The sequence below is a fragment of the Emys orbicularis genome, chromosome 22 (assembly GCF_028017835.1).
Source record: "Emys orbicularis isolate rEmyOrb1 chromosome 22, rEmyOrb1.hap1, whole genome shotgun sequence".
Classification (NCBI taxonomy): Eukaryota; Metazoa; Chordata; order Testudines; family Emydidae; genus Emys; species Emys orbicularis.
In genome coordinates, this window is record NC_088704.1 from 15,374,302 (window position 1) to 15,397,110 (window position 22,809).

The following is a 22,809-nucleotide window of genomic DNA, read 5'->3' on the forward strand; positions in this document are numbered from 1 at the left end:
AATTTGTTATTAATAAAACAGGTAAAACATATGCAAAGTTCCTTAAACTTTGCTGCCAGTGTTTGGGTCCCTTGTGCAAAGACAGCTTGTAGTAAGTAGTTCATTCTCCATGCTAATCAAAGTGCAAGACAGCCAAATAGGGCACCAACTTTGATGGTAGTTTGTGCTGTGGACATCCATCCACTAGAATATAAATCAAGACCATGCATCTCATTTTACATGGGCCTTTAGCTATCAAATACTAATAGGCTTATTACTAACACCATGGTCAGCACTTGACCAGAGGGAAAAGACTAGAGGGAAAAGACACTGCATCCCCTATGCAATCAGAAATGTAATACTGTTGACTTTAGAATGACATTATAACAGGAGGAGATAGCTTATTCAGAATATAATGCATAATGAAACAAATTACAAGCACCCTGATTGAATTGGCCCTGTCAACACTGGTTCTCCACTTGCGAAGTAACTCCCTTCTCTCCATGTTAGTCTTTAAGGTGCCACCATACTCCTTGTTGTTTAAGCAAATTAGAAAAACAGTTCTTTGGTGAGTACTACATTTGGCAGGACTTTCACTCTCTGTTTAAAAAAAAAAAGACAGGCAAATTGGAGCCCAGACCATAAGTGCCAACATCCTTTATTTTGAAAACACAGATATTACAATTAAACATTAGTAAGGGTAAGTTTCTGTCACAGTATTTTTAGTAAAAGTCAGGGACAGGTCGCAGGCAATAAGCAAAAATTCATGGAAGCCTGTGACCTGTCCCTGACTTTTCCTAAAATACCCGGGGGGGAGAAAGAGGGGAGGCAAACAGAGTGCTGCCGGGGTTTGCAGCTGCTCCAGCCCTGCCACTGCTCCTGGGGCAGGGGCTGACCACTGCTGCTCCAGCCCCCAGGGGGCTGACCCAACCTCAGCTGCTGCTCTGGCGGGCTGAGAACCGCTGCTCTGGCGGGCCTGAGGCTGACCCCTGGTCAGTTGTTTGGCAGCCCCAGGGCTGACCGCTGGCCAACTGTTGCAGTGGCTGGTCAGCTGTTTCAGTGGCCCCGGGGTTGACTGGGCAGCCACCGCTCTGCCCAGCGCTGACCACCGGCTAGCTGCTCTGGCTCTGCCCCAGAAGTAGTCCTGGAAAGCCACGGAATCCGTGACCTCAATGACAGAATCATATCCTTAAACATTAGATACTTCCTATCATAAAATGCTAAAAATAAAAACTAAAACCTTAAGTTATTGTCAGCTCTGATCTCATGTGCTCGAATAGGCATGAGCTACATGCTTTACATTTTTACTCAGCAGTATTTATTTGGCTCTTGTAACCTGACAACCAGAAAATTATCCCTTTCCTGGATGCAGGGGTGCTTCTGTAACTCAAGGTTTATTAAAAATAACAAAACTTAAATTAAGGATAGTCATTAGTTATACTAGCATAGGTGTATTTTTAGCATTGTGTCTTGTATTAGAATCATAGAATCAGAAGGGACCTCAAGAGGTCATCTAGGCCAGTCCCCTGCACTCACGGCAGGACTAAGTATTATGAAAGAATTGTATCCGCAAGTTTGTTTGTTTTTTTCCAGATTAGTCAAACAAAACAAAACAAAAAGAGTGGGTGGTAGAAATTTGGTGCATACATTTCAGGTGGATTCAGTTATCAGATAAGATTTTGAAATTTTATCATCTCCATTCTGCTGCCAAATGCATTTTTAGTTCTGACCTTTAGTTGCTTGTAACTGTCAGGATATCATACAGGCAAAATAAATTAGATCCCAGTTTCATAAACCACATACTTGCAAAGGCCAAAAAACTCTCACTTACCAAATTTTTCAGAGGTTCATACTGAAGTACTGGATCTTCCATAAACGCTTTTTATTCAGGAAGGAGGAATTTAACATGGTGTACTGCTAGGTTCTCATTCATATTGCAAATACATGTAGCAAGACACCTACACAGTAGAAGGACAGGCAATTATTTGGGCTGTGCTTATCACAATCCCTTACAAAGGAAAGCTTTCTTAAAAAAAGACTTGTTTTTCCAGCTTCTCTTACCTGTTTTTCCTGCTCTTCTAACACATACCCATGATAAGGACAGTGCTAGTTTAGTTGGGACCTACAGAGTTGACCTAAGTATATGTGAGGCCTCCTGTAAGCATTGAAACAGACCCTCATTCCATCTACAAGAGTGGAAAGTTACACTCACTTTAAGCCTTGTTTCTACTGAAAAGGAGTTAGTTACATGGTTCGAATGTGCCTAAAGCAGCCACTGGGTGACCCAAAACTGCCATCATTGTTCAGTCAGCCAGAAGTTTGCAATAACTGCTTCTACAACGACAATTGTTACTGCTACCTTCAAAGTTTGATGAGAGAAATTAATGTTGGCAGGGTTTTGTTGCCAAAGTATAGTTACATACTCCAGTTACAGGTGCTTTAGAAATGCTTTTAGATACTTACTAAGCCTGCTCTTGTGCAATTAAAGAGATTAAACTGGTAAACACACTTTAAAAAGTACTTCCTGAAAACAAAACCTAAAATCCAGGACTGCCAAACTATGATAATTTGAAAAAGTGGGGTTTTTTTTCTTAAGAAGAACATTACAAAAATTCTTTCATTGGAGAGAGATTCTGTACTGTCAAATCAGCCTAAAAATGTGGGCATTTCCTGGTCTTAGATTTGGTAGAAATCTGATTTTACATAATTTATTTGTAAGGATTGGGAAGAAAAGAGATTTCTATTTTCTTGGCTTCCCCTTGCATACAAAAATGCTGCAACCGCTCCCCGAGTTAAAATGTACAGTAGCTTCTTTGCCAGGGAATGTATTCTCCACACCCCCTATTTTTCTGTGGTTCACATTGCTTGCTAAATATATTACAACAAGCTATTTTCTGTCGGCAGCTTTGAAATCTTTGTGCAACTTCCCCTTCCCCTGGCAGGAATTTCACTAATGACTAGTGTTAAGACAGGCATTTGTTTTTATTAAGATTTTGTTTTTTTTAGAAGAATCCTAAGATGAATAATTTTTGCCGTGCCTGTTTTAATGCCAAATTTTAAGTCACATTCAAGCTTAGTTTACTTTTTAAGCCTTCTTCATTCTGATTAAACTAGGTTGAACAAAGCCCGGTAAAATGAATCCCAAAAATGTGAGCCCCCCCCCACCCCCAGAAAGGTGGGTGTATTGAGGGGGTTATGGGACAAGGCACCAGGGCCATTTGAATCCCAAATATGTGTCCCCCACTGTCCCCCTTAAAAAAGGTGAGTATATAGGGGGGGAGTTACAAGAAGAGACACTGGGGCATTTCTCCTCCTCACGCCTCATCCCACCAAAGGAAAAAAGGGACATTAGTCATTCCCCATCCTCTTGTTGTCTCCCCCAAGTATAGAAGATGGGGGCCCTTGGCCTTCACTCCGACTTGTCCCCCACAAAATATGGGGGCTTTGGTCTCCACCCCGTCCTCTTGATTCCCCTCCCCCCCGACTGCAGAGGGAGGCAGAGCCTTTGGCCCCCCCACCCCAGAGAATGTGGGGGGCCTGAGCCCTCATCGCCCCCTCTTTCTACACCCCAGGATGCGGGGGAGCCCGAGCTCTCTCCTTCGCCCCCCACGCTGGGGGACCCGGCAGGCCTGAGCCCCCAGAGCACGGGGCACAGGGACAACAGCGGAGTATCGCCCGGGCATCGGAGTGACTCTGCACCCCCGGGGAGGAGGGGTTCAAACCCTGCAGGCCCAGGAGGGATTCAAGCCCCTCTCCACAGCCACCCCCTCACCTGAGTGAGGAACCTCCAGAGCCACCACCAGCAGGTTCCCTTTCGTACCCCCCGCCCTCAGGCGGCGTCCAGCCCGCTCCCTCCTGCGCCTCCCTGGGACTTGTAGTCCTGCTCTGCCCTCCAGCCCACTGGCTCTGGAGAGTCTCTCCGGGTTCGAAACTACAATTCCCAGCGCCCTTCGCGCTTCCCCCACCTGTGTCCCCCCACTCCACAGGGAACCCCACCGCGGCGCCGCCTCGACGAGCTCCCTTCTCCGGCGCGCGATGCCTACTGGGAAATATAGTCCCTCTCTTCGGTAAAGGATGAGAGGCTCGGGGGTGCCAGGACTATAATTCCCAGAAATCGCCGCGCGGGCCAGCCATTTTGAGCGTTGCTAGGAGACAGAGACGCCCCTGGAAGAGGAGGGAGCAGGTGAGGGGAAGAGTTGCTGGGTAGGGAATAGCCCCTTATGTTGGGGAACCCCACGAGCCTTGTACTGGACCTTGGTGCCACTTGGGTTGGGGAGGAGTAGGGTGGTAAGTGTGTGTGTGTGTGGGACACAGAGTTGGACCCTCTTTCCCCACCCCATTAAGTCAGTTACAAAATGGGTGCAAAGAAATGGGGTTCAGACAGAAGTTTTCAGGATAAATGGGTGGGGGGAGAGGGAGATGGTCCTCCAGGATTTTTAGGGGCTGTCCCCATTTTGTAGGGAGCTCCCCCAAATGCTGCGGAAGTTACGCAAGTGTCTTGACCTGGTTGTGCCATGACATCTGCATCGCAACTCTCGTGAGCACCCTGATTTCAATGAAAGATGTGTGAAATATGGGATAAAGCTTATTTCCAAAAGGATGACACCCACCCTGCAGAGTTTATTTACACAGACCTACCCTGGTATCAGTGTCTGATCCTTCGACTGATTATTGCTGAAATATGAGACAAGGGGCATTCTCTCTTGACATACTGGACCAGGAGTCAAAATGGGCTTGAAAGGTGGCACTATTCTTTGGAGACTGCCATTTTGTGCTCCAGAACCTAAGCTTTTACTTTAAAAAAAAAAAACCCTTTAGATCTTATGGGTGCAAAGGGAAATCCAAGTGTAAACAGATATGGTGTCTGCAGACAGAGTACAACCATTATCTCTGAGAGATGTGAACATCTCAATGTGATGTTAACTCCGAAACATGATACATTACATGACATCACTTAACTATTTCACTGTTGACGTAAGCCAGCAAGAAGAGGGACAATCACATTATGAAGATGTACAGAATATTGTCGATGGCATCTCATTTTGTTCCAAGTTTCAGAGTAGCAGCCGTGTTAGTCTGTATCCGCAAAAAGAACAGGAGTACTTGTGGCACCTTAGAGACTAACAAATTTATTAGAGCATAAGCTTTCGTGGGCTACAACCCACTTCTTCGGATGCATATGCATTTGTTCCAATGAGATTGGGAAAGTATCATGATTTATTTTTCCCCCTCTCTGACCTGTGCCTAGGACATGGAGACATTATGTTCATTTATTCTGCAGGATAACAAATAATGGACATCTTTTAAAATAAGGGAAGAGCAATTACTCTCCCTATGACCAAGCAATGTCATTGTAACGGAACAAAAGTTGTCCTATAGGGAACAATCTTATAAAATCCTGTGTTCTCTGACAAGCCTAGATTATGGAAAATTAGATAGAGACACTGCCAGTTGGCTAATTAAGAAAATTCCAATGTCTGAAAACTTCTTTTAAATACTATGTCCAGTGTACATTTAAAAAAAATACTTTGAAAATTGCTCTCCTCTTGATATTTATAAAGGTCTTTTCAGCAAGGGAGAACCTAAGTAATTGACTAATAGAGAATAGTGAAACTGACTACACACAAAATATTGTCAAATACACACAGGTTCACTGTAATATTTAGATGGCTGTGTAGATGGAAAGCTGAATGGAGCTCCTAAGAAAATGTTCACAGTAAATTTCAGCTTTACTTTTTGAAAATTGACCTTTTTGAAATTTCTAAATTAGCAACTTTGAAAAGCAGTTAGAGAACTAGTTACAATGTCTAAAAAGCAAAACCAAAAATCAAACATGGAGGGCCTTTTTTTAATTACACTTCTTAGGAACAAGGCCAAAGAAACCTCAGCTCAAAAAAGTTGCTGCTGCTGAACTTTGAGACAGTACTCCTAGAGCTTCATTCACCCAGGGTGAACATACTGTACAAGCCATCCCACCTTGCTCTTGGGACGTGAGAAAAGATAAAATATTTTGAATTTAAGCTTTCTGCATTTTAATTTTGTTTGGCACTTAGACATCATAGTGAGAGATGATTTATAATAACAACTTCAGATAAACAGATGCACAAAGTAAATTGAAAAAAGCAAAAAAACCAAGTTTGCTTTTCTGCTAAGTTCTTGCATGTTTCACAAATAAATCACGTGTGAACATAAAGCACAAAAAAACCCAAACGGAACATCAAAATTAGTACAGATCCAGTGTATTTAAGAGGCAGTCCTTTAAAGCCTATGAATAGTTTTTACAGTTCCACAACTTACTACATTTTTCAATATATGAGGGCTTTGTAAAACTCAGCATCATTTCTGTGTAAGGCAAGATATGTCACTTACAAGTTTACAGATGGAGGGGAAAATTGTGTGCTGTTTAAACCTGGAATCAGTGAAACATATCAATAATTTACAAGGTAGAAGAAAATCCATGCACTGACAAACATACCCAGTTCTTTAAACTGTTCTGTTTGTATAACTCAGACCAGCACTGCTGTGAAATAAAATTGCTGGAAAAGAACTTTCTGGATGTTGACACTTCTGCAAATGAGTACACTAGATACCCCCTCTTTAATGCCATTCCCATATTCAGTACTACTGCAACATTTTAAAGTTAGAATAGGGTTCTCTCAAACTAGCTGTATGATCATGGACACAAATTTCATCAGCTAGCTAACTTTCAGTAGATTGAGTAGATAAACTGGGCATGCAGTCCAGTTAAATTTCTACAGTGATCTTTCCAAGTGAGGATGGTGGAAGATTACATCTTTTTGGGTGCAATATACAAGCTAATAGGCATACTGTGGCAATTAACTACATCTGGTTGCATGATTTCTATAAATTTGTTCTTGAAATATAGCCAATGCATTTATAATATTTATTTTTAAATAATTCTATAGTGGTGCTGTACTGACTCCGCAGCTCTGCCTATCAAGGTTTGTCCATGTAATGTGTCCAGACATCTCCCCAAGATGTTGGCAATCATTAAAATAGACAAAAGAATATCTACTAATATATGAGTACTTGAATGGAGAGGTGTTAGGAAGATAACAATCCCTTGAGTAGATATTAGGGAGAACTATAAATAAGTTTGTTTCTAAATTAAGGAAAACATATTTGTGGAAAGAAAACACCTATATTACTACATGTGAATTAGCTGGAAGATGAGATCCCAGATACTAAACTATATTTATTAGGCTATGAGAAAGGGAGCTTTGGCTACAGCAAGAAACTTTTCTGGACTATTTTATCTTCTGTCTGTCTCCCTATGGTATTTCTATACACCGTAACATCTAGATGCTTACTAAAAGAAAGTTTTCACTGTGAGAAGGGAAGATGGTAATATTTCAGTGTTCTGGAACTAAGTCTTGTATCACTTCTGCACTATTTTATTAAATAGGTCAATTTTTCCCTACTTTTTATGATTTGTCACTTTCTATACAGTTACCAATAAAGTATCCTTTCATTTATGACTTCTGTAATTGTGGCTCAGAACTGTTAATTGGACAGTCACTGACAGATGCCTGAGTTGTGGGGAGAAGGGGGAAGAAAGGAGGAGAGAGAGAGAGAGAGAGAATGAACTCTGACCTTGGTTGTGGCAGAGCCAGGAGAATGCAAGGCCTTAGTGTAAGGTCTCTGATGCAAAAGGAGCTGTCATGGACCACAGAAGGTCTGGGAAAGACAAGGAGACCCAAACAATGTACAATGCGCATGGTTGTACAATGCACACCCTCAATATTTAAGAAAAATCTTCACTGAGTTATTGTTAAGGGTCTGCAAAAGGACACATCAAACAATACCTGCCAGGTGGCAATGATAGTTTGTGTCTTGTAATGTATTTGCTCATCCTGTTATCTTCCCTCAAGATTACTTGGGTGACATATAGTTGGGCACCCAGGCAGAAAGCTATCACATTTTAGCAGGAGTGACCTACATACCCAAAGTAAAAACACTAAGGCTTGCAAGTCTTTATGTCTGGTCCAGAGAATCTGTCCTAAATTGCCATAATTTTGTGGTCCACTAAACCGGAAACAGAATTTTGGTATCTCAAACAGGTAAGCATCTCAACATTTCTGGCATATACAGATACCCTTGGGAGGACTAAATTACATATTGAATTTGATAGAACTGGTTAGATTTTTACCAGCAATATTATACAAATCAGACAGTTTCACAGTCAGATATAGCTTGAGTTTCCCACCTACACTGTGAGAATTGAGTCGTATGCAAGATGTTATCTTAGTTGACTTCTATTGTATGGTTTCAGAGGGGTAGCTGTGTTAGTCTGTATTGAATTGGCCTTGTTAGCACTGACCCCCCACTTGGTAAGGCATCTCCCATCTTTTCATATATGTCCTGCTTACTGTATTTTTCACTCCATGCATCGGATGAAGTGGGTTTTAGCCCACGAAAGCTTATGCCCAAATAAATTTGTTAGTCTCTAAGGTGCCACAAGGACTCCTAGTTGTTTCTACTGCATGGTACAGGAGGAATCAGAGAATTTCCTAAGAGCTCTTACTCTGCACTTTTCAATCAAGCCAAGGGCTGTTATTTACTCAATAGCCATTTGAATTAAAACTTGTGTGTTTATCTATTCATGTGGACTATGTTAGCAGAGTGTAGGCCAGCTCGTCTGAAAAGTGTCTAATGGCTGTTTTAAACAATTAATTTAGTCCTTCCAGTTGCTGGTTCTATTTTAGATACAATGAGAATATTTTTGGATCAGTTTTCATAAAACATCTGGATAGCTTGGATCTAATATTTCTCATATTTACTATACTGTTGAAGTGATGAGTTCCAACAGGATTTTTAATGCCATTGGGTGTCACATGCACACCACTTGGCTCAGCAACTGTATTTTAATTACAAGTTTACTTTTTCATAATTGCAGGTCCAAAATAGTTATCTAGAAAGAAGCATGGAATCAGGAAGGAAGAGAAACTGCTGTTTCATGGTGTATCTTGAAGGTTTAGATCAGGAGAAAACTGAAAAGGAAATGGAGACTGTGAGCATCCAGAAGGCATTTCAGAAGTTCAGAAGAAAACGACAGGTAGGCATGATTGATCGGTGTCTAATTTATGTTGGGGTTTGAGATCAGTAATCCAGATATTACCTCTAGTCTAACAAAGAAGAAAAGACATCTAACAAAAAAAGCGATTCCATAGTATGGAGATGCATGTGTGTCTGATGTTGGTATTAAGCAGAATAGCAGAACTCAAGTGCTTTTCCCCCCCAGGATGGAATTTCCTTGTATTTCTTTCTGGCAAATTTGTTAATTTTACAATGTAAAATGGGAAGTAGACATTATTTCTATTTGAAATATTTGTTTGTATTTTTAAGTAGTTACTATCAATACTATCTCAAACATACCGGAATAAAAATTTGGGCACTTGATCCTGCACAGTGCAGGTGGTGAAAGTTGAGTCTAGAAACACATCATAAAAATTAACGAGCAGTGCAGGAATCATGTGTTAATGAAAGCCACTACTTTACAACTGAAATAAGTCAAGCCTAGTAGCATGGGGAGCACATCATTGTGTGTCTGCTGATGGTTACACTTATGTCTCTTCAAATATGCCCATTGTCTGCCCATGTCCCATCTCTTTTTGGGTTATATATCTGCAACTAAGAGGACTGTTATGTAGGGGAAGTGAGACTTATTACTGCTCAGTGTAGAGGTCCGTGTCAACGGTTACCCTTACTTGTGCCTGTGTGTAGCCTCTGGTTGCAGGAGTGCAAGAACCTTGCACTTGCAGGGTCAAGGCCTCTAGGTTGCTGGATTGATGGGAATTTCCAGAAGCCATATGTTCTATTTACAATCAATTGTATTATCTGTAAAATATATTGACCCTATAAGCCTATCACTGCTGGTTTTCCACTGCACTTGCTGTACTATTGTATTCATAGATTCATATGAATCTATGAATACAATAGTACAGCAAGTGCAGTGGAAAACCAGCAGTGATAGGCTTATAGGGTCAATATATTATTCTATGGGTCTCAAGTTGCAGTGGGGGAGGTCTAGGTTGGATATTAGGAAACACTATTTCACTAGGAGGGTGGTGAAGCCCTGGAATGGGTTACCTAGGGAGGTGGTGGAATTTCCATCCTTAGAGGTTTTTAAGGCCCGACTTGACAAAACCTTGGCTGGGATGATTTAGTTGGTGTTGGTCCTGCTTTGAGCAGGTGATTGGACTAGATGACCTCCTGAGGTCTCTTCCAACCCTAATATTCTATGATTGATGTCAATGGAATGTTAGGACATACGCAGCGTACTCCACAGCATAGCAGGTTTATTTTACAACTGGTCAGTCACTGATAATAGTTCTATTTATCGCTTTTGCAGTTGTGTGTGCATATGCGGCATATTCAAGACTGAAATTACTCTGGTGCCACATGGGCATCTTGCCACATCATGGCACTTTTGTTTTTTAAATATGATATTTCTGGTATCTATCTTGGGACTTTTAACGAGGCCTCTTTGCAGCCCATTTGAGCATCTGTTATGATCAATGAATCACCATATTAACCATGGAAAATGAGTCAACTCTTCAGTTGCATCTGATGTTTTTTCATCATAGTTTCAGGCTGATTGCACCTGAGTAGTGATATGCAAATTTAAAATCTTTTAGATTCCACCCAGTGAAGGGGTTTCATTATGGGTAGTAAACTGGATTGCCTGCATTGCCTGGTACCCAAAGAGTGTTACTTGGCACATAAAGCTAACAGGAAAAATGACCACATGGGGATGAACCTGATAATGTCACATGAGCATCATGTCTAAATTTTACAGATAATTTATTCGAAAGTCACAGAAACCAGTTCCATATTCAGGTTGGTTTTGGACCATTCCTCACTGCAAGCAATAATCAAAATAAATCTTCCTAGCTGGCAATAAATCTTCAGCTTTGAATTTATTTACTTTTCTGGGTTTATGACATCACCTCTAAGTGTTCACATTTTATTTTAAATAATCTTATGGAAGACTGAGATTTTTTCATACTGTGGAATAACCTCTGGACATATTAGGCTGGACTGTGAGATACTAGCCTGGTTGTACAATTCCTAGGTCAATTTGATGACATATTGGATGGAAGCATATACCACGGCTCATGGCAGTGGCTATAAATGCTTAAAATCATTAGCATGCTAATAATTTTAGCTCATGAATGAGGAATATATGTGTTTCCTTAGAAAGGACCAGTAATTTCTGCCGGTGGGTGGAAAGATTTGAAAAACACACAAGTTACACAAATTGTTAAATTTCAATACTGATCTCCAGGTGTAACAGAGAAAAACATGACCCATAACTTCAATAACAGGAAAAAGAACAGGAGTACTTGTGGCACCTTAAAGACTAACAAATTTATTTGAGCATAAACTTTCGTGGGCTAAAACCCACTTCATCGGATGCATGCAGTGGTTTGCCTGTTGCTAAAAATCAAAGTCATTTCTTGCCTGGAAAAATACTGAACAAGATTAACCAATCAAAATAGATCTGAATAGATGGATACTACAATGAGTGGGAAATCCCACAGAGACCCATTGTTTAAGGAAAAAAATGGGAAAAACTGTTACATTAGTGGGCATACCATCAGCTGCATTTTAACCCCTGAAAAAGATGGCTTTCCTCTTAATATAATAAATTTGAACAGTATAGCCAAGGTGGAGAGTTAATTTCTTCATGTTGTCTCTAAATAAGCAATCTGTTTGTTTAATGCTGTGAACTGTTATTCCACACATTGTATTGTAATTACTGTTAAAATGATAGTGTTTTTTCCTTCTTATCTACTCCTGTGTTGTATTTCAGATTAAAGCTTTGTATATAATTGTACTGAGTTTTTGTACACAACCATTTGTGAATGTGCGCAATGGTAAAGTTCTAAAACCTGTAAGACCAATGAATCTGTTATTCTTATATTGCATTTGATGGTGTATTCAGCATTTATATATAAATTATATAAGTTACAGTTTAAATGCTTCAACACTGTAAAATGTTCATGGCAGTTTACATGACATATATAGCCCAGATGAGGGGGAAAAGAAAAATAGTGAGGGACAAATATGTAAATTTGTCTCTCCAAGCTCTTGCTACCAGTACAAAGATTAAGTACAAGTTATATAAAACATACTAGGGAGAGTATTAAAGTTTTAATATTTCTAGTAATATAAAGGTTTCATTATTAGTACCTGGGACAAGGATTTTCAGTTATATATTAGCAACTATTGGAGTGTTATTAAAATAAATTTCATTTTGTTTGGGTAGGATTTTGTTTTCATTTGAGCTGATGAGCACAAAAACTTGATACTAGTGAAAATACAGTTGGGTGTTTTAAGGAAATCAATTATAAAGGGCCTAAAAAGATATAGTATATACTGGTGTGCTTCATATGTCTTATAAAATTAAACAATGTACTTGCAAATGAATGAGCTGCAGCTGATCTTACAAGATAAGCAGCAATGTCTCTCTCCAAGCTGAGGGTGAGCTGAGCACATAACATTCTTGGGGCAATCCAAAAAGAATTTAGTTACTGAGGCTGAAATAATGTATCATCAAATTCTTACAGTACTGGAGTTAATTTTGTGGTGTATGGTTAATTTGCCAGAAAACTGCTTCACAGATCAGTACTTCTTGCAAGATACAGTGCAGTCTTAACATGGAAGACCTACAATTGCTTTTCACTATTTCACTAAGTGTATACCAAAGCAAAGTATATAGAGTCTACAGAGAACCGCCTGTAGGAAGCAAAGCATTGCATTTAGTTATATCTCCACCTAGTCTGAGAACCTGGCACATAACTTCTGTGCTCTGCTTTCCTTCCATGCCTTGCTACAACCGTCCTAGAGCAGAAGATTCCACCTTAACCTGGTATGCTTAGGCCTGGGGCTTCCCAGATTTCATTTGAAAAACTATTTTTGGCTACATGAAATTAGATGAACTCAAATACTTTCTCAATTGCATCATGGCAAGACTTATACTGAATGTTAGCCATTGTAAGGCATCGTTTGTAAAAGCAGCACAGACACAATACACAATTACAGTGACTACAGATTGGCAAGGAGAGTCTTGGCTGTTGAACTATATGGGAGCATTGAAGAACACTGCTTTATTGTAGAAATTTTGTTGTATACTTTGTAACAGGCTAGATGTTGAAAGAATTAAGGTCACACACCTATGCCTCCCCTCCAGTCTCCCTAGAAATTATTTTTTATCAGTTGAAATGTTCTCATTTTCAAGCTCTCCCTTCCCCCCCCCCCCCCCCCCAAAAAATATCATGGGCTTTTTCCTGGTGCGCACTGTAACGACACATGCACAGAAGCAAACTCAGCTTTCCTACCCTGCCAGAGGATAAAATCTCAACTACAACTCAAACAACTGTTCTGTCCCTGATACAGCCGTGAAATAATCAGAACAGCACATCTTAACGTTCTTTTGGGGATCAAAGCAAGTTCCCTTCAAGGATGTCTTTGGCACGTAAGCCACTGCAGTTTCACCATACCCTTCTGCGTTTATCACGATTCATCATCTTTCATCTCTCCTTATTCAGTGCCTCCTTAACAGAGCACTGAATGCTGTGAGGCACAGAAAGATCAGCTTGGAAGGTGAATACCTACAGATTTCCCTGACCCTGAATGAGCAAAAAGAATGTCTAGAAGAGAAGTTTGAATGGCCCTTGGATTTAAAAGAAGGAGGAAGGGTAGAAAACAAAATAAGAAAGTCTCTAAACCCTGCACAGCACTCATGGGATTGATTGTTTTTGGTGAAAAACACTAGAAAGGAAGTAACAGGGAAACAGATTTGCGCAACAGGATTTCCTTCCAAGGGGCTTCTAGCAGCTACTGAAGTTGGGTAATTTAATAGCTCTCCCGTCTGGGTTTATTAAGCATGAGGTTTCTACCATTTATCAACCTGTCTTGGGGTTTCACTTTTTCTTTTCCTGAGCAAACAGTTGATAATCTGTAAAAGCCTCTCTCACCTAGGAAATTCACAATGTATTTCAAATAGTATGTATGTAGCTATATACTGAGAGTTCTCTCTTAAAGGTGAAGGGCATTGTGTCCCTTTAGCACCCCTATAAAAATGGTTATTTCCCCGTTCCCTCCCAGTTTTCAGGAATATCACCATGTGACATCTGTCCTTCTCTAGTATACGTCTCTGCGGTGGATGCCACCAGCAAAGCAGAGGGCGACTTTAGTTCCTGATATTTCTAAGAGCAATTCACCTAAGAATTATGCCAGCTCCAGAATTTGAATTTTGATTTAAATGGTTCAGTTATAGCAAGGAAGGCTCTAGATGAGACCCATTCACTCAACTTAGATACGTAGGACCCTGGCCTAAATTAGAAATAGTAAAAAAAAAACCCAAAACATGAAACAGTCACAAGATTGGTGAAATCCTACAAAGGAGTTTGCTCAGTAGGATATAGCATCCATAAAATTGAATCCAATTTTTTTTCTGAAACAGAATTATGAGTCAGGCAGTCATCCCATTAGGGGACAGTATAATAGCAGAAATAGCTGAAGGATGGAAATACTAAGGAGGCAGAAGAATTTTAATGTGGTACATGGAGATACAGTTATAATTTGTGGAATCAAATTAAGCAAATGAAACTTTAGGCTGAGTTTCGGGGAAAGTTTTCTGACAGTGAGGCCTGTGAGGTGGCGGAATAGTCTCCGAAGGGAAGTGGTGACAGTTCTGTCACTTGGGATGTTTAAAGTCAGACTGGGAGAAAAAAAACGTATAAAGCACTGGAAGCACTCATAATCCTGCATCTGCTGGGAGATAAGCTGAGAATAGTTCTGTTATGTTTCTAACATCTATGATACTGTCCTTCTCTAGGGTCTTGCTATCATTCAGACAGCCAGAACTAAAGCACTTCAATAACCATTATCCCTGCCAAGAAGTGGAACATTTCCTTCCCCCCTTTTCAAGAAATAATTTTCATCTAGGCTGTTGGATGTCAGATGCCCACTGAAGCCAGTACGGTGCCATAGCTCATATCTTCAACATATTTGTCCATCACTAAAAGCCACAATGTGTAATCAGCAGTTTAATTACCCACTCTTTAAACAGTAAGCTACCCCTACCCAGGACCTGTGCTCTGAGTGAACAAACAGGACAATCTCACATTATTTTCTATATACAGGCTTTAGAAATGTGACACACCCAAGATACAATCCTAAAAGGCAATTTAGGAAACTGCATGTATCCACAGTGCAGACATCTTATGAGTGTTACACCTGGGGAAATTCTGCGCCACTGCGCAATGCAGAACTTTGCAGAAATTAACGTGTGCGCAGAATTTCCTTTCCCCCACAGAAATGGGCTGCAGGGCTTCTGGCTGCCACTAGGGGCCACTGGACCCAGCAGAGCCCAGCTTGCACATAGAAGATATTGCTGGGGGGAGGGGGAGGTAGCTAGAGGGTTCCTTGCAGCTGCAGTTCCCAGCATGCTCTAAGGGAAGGAGATGGTGGAATGCAGGAAACTCCATGCAAGCCCGGGACCAAGCATCAGGCTGTTTCTCTCTCTGGATCCCTGGGCTCTGAGAGGGAGGGGGCAGGTGTCTGGGCTTGGGGGGGGGGAGGTGCAGGTATCTGGGCTGGGGGGGCCCTGTGACTGGGCTCTGGAGAGAGGGGGTATGGGTATCTGGGTAAGGGGGGCACCATGGCTGGGCTCGGAGCAGGGGGAAGGGGGCAGAGAAACAGAAACTGTCATAGGGGTTTCTTTAACTCTCTACTCCTGGGGGAACTTTTGAATGTGTCTGTATTGTTACAGACATACTTGCTGACAGGTATTTTGAAATAAATTAACAAAATAAATGAAACTGATGTGATTATGTAGTGTTATTTTGACAAACAAAATTTGCAGAATTTTAAAATATTGTGCACAGAATTTTTAATTTTTTGGCACAGAATGCCCCCAGGAATAGAGTGTGATGGACCCACAGGTAAACTACAAGCTTTCGCAAGAGCCTGAGAGACCTTAGGTATGTAGCAGAAGCTTGTTTCTATTTTAGATCCACTCCCTGGCTACTTTAGATGTTTCATTCTAATAAAACTATCATAGGTCCCTACATTTACATAATCCACCTCTTGTCAACCAGTCTATTGTAGGCAGAAATACTGAATTTTTGACCTTTAAAGCCTTATAAGCATCACATGTAACAAAGACAGGAGTACAGAACTAAAACTGAGCTTTCTTTACTTCATTTTACCTGCATTGACCCTAGCCCTTGATCAACCCAAACAGAAAAAAATCCTGCTGGGCTTCCTATGTATGCTTACCTGCTACCCAATTAACATCCTCTAAAGGGGCACATCTGCATCACTTAAATATCAGATCACTGCACTGGAATTTTTAACCCTATACTTATCTTGCATTACACAAAAGATAAAGCTATTTCTCCCCTCCGCCCCCAAATGTTTCTCTTCTATTTTATAGCTAGTATATCTGGCCAAACAGCTTTTAACACAGTCCACTGTGTCATGCCATAAATCAAATTCCCTGTGTCCTTACACAAAGGTAATCCACCCACTAGGCCGTGTTCAAACACTTAAAGATGATTTTCTGGCCTAAGACTTTCTGAAAGTGAAGGATGATTAAACTAGAAAACAGTAAATCAGATCTATGAAAAGACTTAAACCAGAAAATGAGAGCATCAGTTAAAAAATATAAACTATAAATATAAAATGTATAGTTTTATAAATTTCCAATTTATAAAAATATGCTTGCTGTGTGGCATCATTGTGCATTTACAATTTAAAATCACAATCAATGAAACTGAATGCTGTCTACCAAAAACAACAGTTTACAGTCACCTAATAATTAGCACTATTCAGTCTTAGCAAAAACAACAACAACAACTAGGGTGACCAGATAGCAAGTGTGAAAAATCGGGACAGGGTGCGGGGAGTAATAGGAGCTCATATATAAAAAAGCCCCAAATATCAGGACTGTCCCTATAAAATTGGGACATCTGGTCACCCTAACAACAACACCAGGACCAAAACCTCTGTCCCCTAACCTCAGGCAAAAGCTTCGGTAAACACATAGGGTAACATTTTCAAAAGCAAACTCAGATTTTGCCTGCCTTGTTTTTGGAGTGCCCAGCTTGAGATACTGTGGGTCTGATTTTTAGCACGACTGTGCACCACAACTCCAGTAGAAGTCTGTGAGAGCTAGGGGTGTTCAGCCCCTCTGTAAATTAAGCCTCAAGGCCCAGACCGTCAAAAAGGTATTTAGGTGCATCCTCAAAAAGGTATTTAGATGCATAACTCCTATTGATTTCAATAGGACTTCAGCATCTACGTACTTTGAAGATCTCACTCCAAGTATCTCCGATTGGATACCCAAAACCTAAAGCAACTAAAATTAGAGGCTACTTTTGATTAATTTGGTCCTGGGAGGGACCCAATCCAACTCACTTTAAAGGCCATGGTAGTTTTTCCAGTCACTTTAATGGGAATTGGATGGGCTCACAGGTCTTGTGCTCTGCTCTGAAAGTTAACAGACATGGGGCTCTGTCACACACATAGAGGTAGCAAGTTCCAGAATTGAGGAAACTTCTGCCTCCCCAAGTTAAAATCTAGCTTCTGTCAAGAGAAGAATCTCAGGAGATCTCACGTGTTGGGATGGTGCATGTAGAGACAGAGAGAGGGCTGACTGTGCTGTATCTCTCAGGAGACTATTTGAACTTGTGGCTGCCCCTGAAATGTTACAGAGCACTTCCCTGCCCCTGTCTGCAACATGCCATGTCCCATCACACCCTTACACCCAAGAGGGAGTGGCATATATTAGTACTAAACTCCTCCTTTTCCAGGGGAATTTCCCCAGAAGGCCATTTTGCCCTGTTACACCATAGATGTGATCTAAGCCAAGTGCTCAATGGAATAGGAATAGAACATGCTCATGATTAGATCTGAGGCATGAAATGAACCTGTTTTGAACTGTGGTCTGTGTTTCAACTTTCTATACAGTAAATTCTGGGACCACCAGACTCACTGAGAGGCAGCTTTGCCTAGTGGACAGACAGCATGGGGCTGGCAGCCAGGAACTCTGAGTTCTCTTAATTCTCTATATGTACAATGTGGATAATAATCCTCCCCTACCTGATAGGGGTGTTTTGAAGATGAATTAATTAATGTGTGTATAGCACTTTTGAGAGCAAAGTGTTATATAAGAGCTAGGTCTTATTACTGAAGCTGTTGGAAACAGGAAATGAACAAGAGAGGCAGGAAGTAGTTTTGCACAGTCATGGGTTTTAAATCCATATTACATAACTATTATCACTAGAATGCTGTCTTCCCTGAGCCATATTTCAAATGAATGGAAAATATGTGTTGGAGAGTGGGATAAAGCACTGCTTTATACAAATGGTTACCTTCAAAACAAAATATAGCTGGAAACTACCACGTCTGTGAACACTTCGATTATATATTGCATGCCTTTTCCCTACCCTTCATCTGCCTTGGGTCTTTTTGCACTGTAGGCTCTTTGGGGGCAGGAACTGTATCTTCCTATATAGCTGTACAGGCCCAGATCTTCACAGGTATTTAGGCTCCTAACTTCCATTTAAATCTTTTCCCCTTCCTCCTCCAAAATATTCAGTTCAAACATGGCACAGCACGGGGCAGGCACCAAAATCCTACTTTATGACATTGCAGTTTGTTCCCAGATAAAGGATTCTATTACCAAGTCAGCATTGTCATCTCACTACCGTTGAAATATCCAGGAGAGAATATTTGAGGTGAGAGCTTGTATATCATTTGTATTGGTTCAAGAACATGTATCATAAACATGAACTATGTGAACAATAAGCATAACAATAAAACTAGGGTTTGTTACATTCCCTTTTGTTGCAGAATTCCCAACGGCAGAAACTGGTAAAACAGCAGGAAATGTACAACCAACTCTTTTCATGCCTTTCAACAGTTAAAACACCCACACCAAACCACTTTCTTCAAAGGTGCCAACCCTACAAACACTTATGCGTGTGCACAATTTTTCTTACGTAATTTCTCTTGAAATTAGTGGGAATACTCATATGCACAAAGTTAAGTGCATGGGTAAGTGTTTGCAGGATTGGATCTAAATTGTATACCTGAAAAGTTCCCAGATGGTATCATCCAGGTGCAATTCAGCAAATTCTTTCAGGCTACTGAGGAGGGAGTTCAGAATCAGTCTCCAGAACCTATAAAAATTCAGGGCCTCATTTCTGATCATAGCTGAATGTTTTACAGAGGAAGGAGTTCTGCCCCCTGCTCTCTAATGTGTGCTACTTCGCAGCCCAAATCTGCCCCCACACTGCAAGCTCTGATGCACAGAGCATGCCAGAAGTAAGATGGAGTGGGTCTATAAAACTGAGCGCTAAGAGGTATTGTGTGAAGCAGCATTCTGGAGTCTTCTGTAAATTAGACCACTCCTTAGTACTGCCCAGAATCCAAGAGTGAAAAGGTGACTTAAAAGCTCCTTTATATCCCTCCCCCATGGGCTGCACCTTCTCAAATGTACCTCAGCACAGAATTTTAGCCAAAATATTTAATAATGTAGATCTCTCTGAAGTCACTATATGATTGTCTTGAATTGAGACACTAAAGATACAATTCCTTGTTGTAAATGAGCACAGACTGGGACCTTTCTTTACCTCAGATCCTCCAGGGACAGAAAATGTCTTTAGTGTTAAAACAGATTGACAGGAAGGAGGGCACCTAATCTCAGAAAGGATCAGTGAGGGGTCAGAACCACTAGCAATGAACCCAAATTTACCAGGGTGCCTTATATGTGGGAGAGAATTCTGGGACACATTTATATCTTAGATCTGGGGATATTCAAAGCCTATGAATGATTTTGTACTGAGTCTCACATATCCCGAGCTTTAGACATATCTTTTATTCCCTTTCTTCTTCTTTTCCATTTGTCCCCGTCAATGGCACTACCCACAGAGACCTTCCCAGAGTTTTTTTCACCTGTTCTCCTACCACAATTTCTATTTTGATCAAAGGCCTTACATAATAGAGATTGCTCCCCTGCTGATGCCTGCCATATCTATTTATTTTCCTAAAAGAGACTGTGTTAAACCTAACTTATTAATCTGCTCACAAATCTGGAAACTTATCAAGTGTCATAGCTGAAAATGGGGGAGGAAGCGAGGGAAGAAGGACCTCAGGAGACCATGGGAAGCTTGAATCTCTTCAAAGGAAAATAATTTGTTTATCGCAAACATGGATCATTAGCAAAAGTGGCAAGATAGATTACAGAAAACCTGATTATTTATTGTGTGCCAACAGTGCGCTCTGCATTGTATAAACATGTAAGAAACCACTTAGGAAAAGCAGATAGATGTACAGTTAGTTTAACTGTTGTTATTGATATACACATTGCTAAAGCACCCATCATCTGGGCATACATTATGTACATTAGAGATACATCAAATTCCCATCAAGGGATCCCTGCTCTGCTTTTCTCCCTCCTCACTAAGAACTGTTTACTTGAAGAAAGAATAAATCCAGATGGTGGCCATCTAGGGGGACATAGCCAGGGCAATTGTGTAACTGCTAGGAGAAGGTCTGGACAAAGAGATAGGTCTTGCAACATGACCTAGTAGTGGTCAGGTTTGGTCTCAGTTGGATCTCTGACAGAAGGGAATTCCACAGTTGGCAGCCCTACTCTGAGGTTCCCCTTAAATATTTTAGTAGAGAATGATGTCTGATGTATCTGTATTGATGAGTTTGGGGGTGGAGGGCATGTGGAGGTGTCTCTGAAGTAGTCAATCAATTTAGGACTGTAAAGCATGCATGTATGTATATCAGATGTATGAAAAATGACTATTGAGTTCATGAATTTCTCTGTGACTTTGGGAGTTTTGCTGCTGCTGAACCAAGATCTAGAGCTTTATCTTCCTATCTGGTAACTAGCTGGAAATAAAATATGACTTACTGGTATCCATTCTCTGTATACACCAGAGGGATGATTTCTGTAATCACGTTGATTACAGCAATTATATTTTAGTTTCAGCAGAGCCACTCTTCTGTGGCAATATAGGTTGTCAGGTTTCAGACTGGTAGCCGTGTTAGTCTGTATCAGCAAAAACAATGAGGAGTCCTTGTGGCACCTTAGAGACTAACAAATATATTTGGGCATAAGCTTTCGTGGGCTAAAACCCACTTCATCAGATGCATGGAGTGAAAAATACAGTAAGCAGAACATATATTATAGCACATGAAAAGATGGGAGTTGCCTTACCAAGTGGGGGGTCAGTGCTAAGGAGCCAATTCAGGTGGAAGTGGCCTATTCTCAACAGTTGACAAGAAGGGGTGAATACTAAGGGAGGGAAAATTACTTTTGTAGTAACAAGGCCAATGCAATCAAGGTGGCCCATTTCAAACAGTTGACAAGAAGGTGTGAGTATCAGCAGAGGGGAAATTACTTTTTGTACTGACCCATCCACTCCCAGTCTTTATTCAGGCCTATTTCGATGGTGTCCAGTTTGCAAATTAATTCCAGTTCTGCAGTTTCTTGTTGGAGTCTATTTCTGAAGTTTTGTTGTTGAAGAATTGCCACTTTTAAGTCTGTTATTGAGTGTCCAGGGAGGTTGAAGTGTTCTCCTACTGGTTTTTGAATGTTACAATTCTTGATGTCTGATTTGTGTCCATTTATTCTTCTGCGTAGAGACTGTCTGGTTTGGCCAATGTACAGGCAGAGGGGCATTGCTGGCATACGATGGCATATATCACATTGGTAGATGTGCAGGTGAATGAGCCCCTGATGGTGTGGTTGATGTGGTTAGGTCCTATGATGGTGTCCCTTGAATAGATATGTGGACAGAGTTGGCAACAGGGTTTGTTGCAGGGATTGGTTCCTGGGTTAGTGTTTTTGATGTGTGGTATGTAGTTGCTGGTGAGTATTTGCTTCAGGTTGTGTTTTCTTCACAGTGAGTGACAGGAATTGATATACTGAACTCTCCTTAGCACCAGATGCTTAATCCTCTGAGCTGCTGAGTGCCCTTAACTTCCACTGATTGCAGTGGGAGTGGACAGTGCTTAGCACCTCTATGGATTAGGCCTTAAACCAGTTAGAGTAAATATCCAATGCATTTGGAGGGGACTAAACCTCATGGCAGTTACCTTTATTTAGAACGCTGCAGCCCTGGCATCTGCATTGCAGGAGGATCTCATTGTCTAAAGCAGTGTTTCTCAATGACTGGTTTGTGGACTGGCACCGGTCCCTGAGATCAACCTGACAGAGTTTAGGAAGGCAGCTGATATCAAAAAGGTTGAGAAACACTTGTCTAAAGTACAGTAGGAAAGATTGAATTTGCATTGGGTATGTAAACTAGTGTTCGTAAGTGCCTAAATCCAGATTGTAAAAGGTTTACACATCATATACAGACAATGCCATCTTCCGATTTACTTAGTTATATGGACATGGCATTACTATATTCCTTCATCCTGACCCAACAGATGCAGAAGGCTCTAAATGCAGTCAAACTGCTGTAATTCCACTGTGCATGGGGCAGATGGAAAGAGGCATTCCCTGAAGTTTGGTCTGTGGCATCTTTCTCCATGGTACCATGGAGGGAAGCTTGTGGGGTAGTGGATGTGCATAGCCAGTGGATTCTCAACTACCTGGATCTAATAGCTAATGCCAGACCCCCACCCCAAACTGTAGTAGCTGGTGCATTACTGCTTCATTTCTGTCCCTCCCAGACCCTAAAGAGCTTTCACAAGGCCCAGAAAACTTACCAGCAGCCGACTGCAATTCTTTGTGTAGCGGCACACTGGGGCCTCCCTGTCCTGTGCACTGTA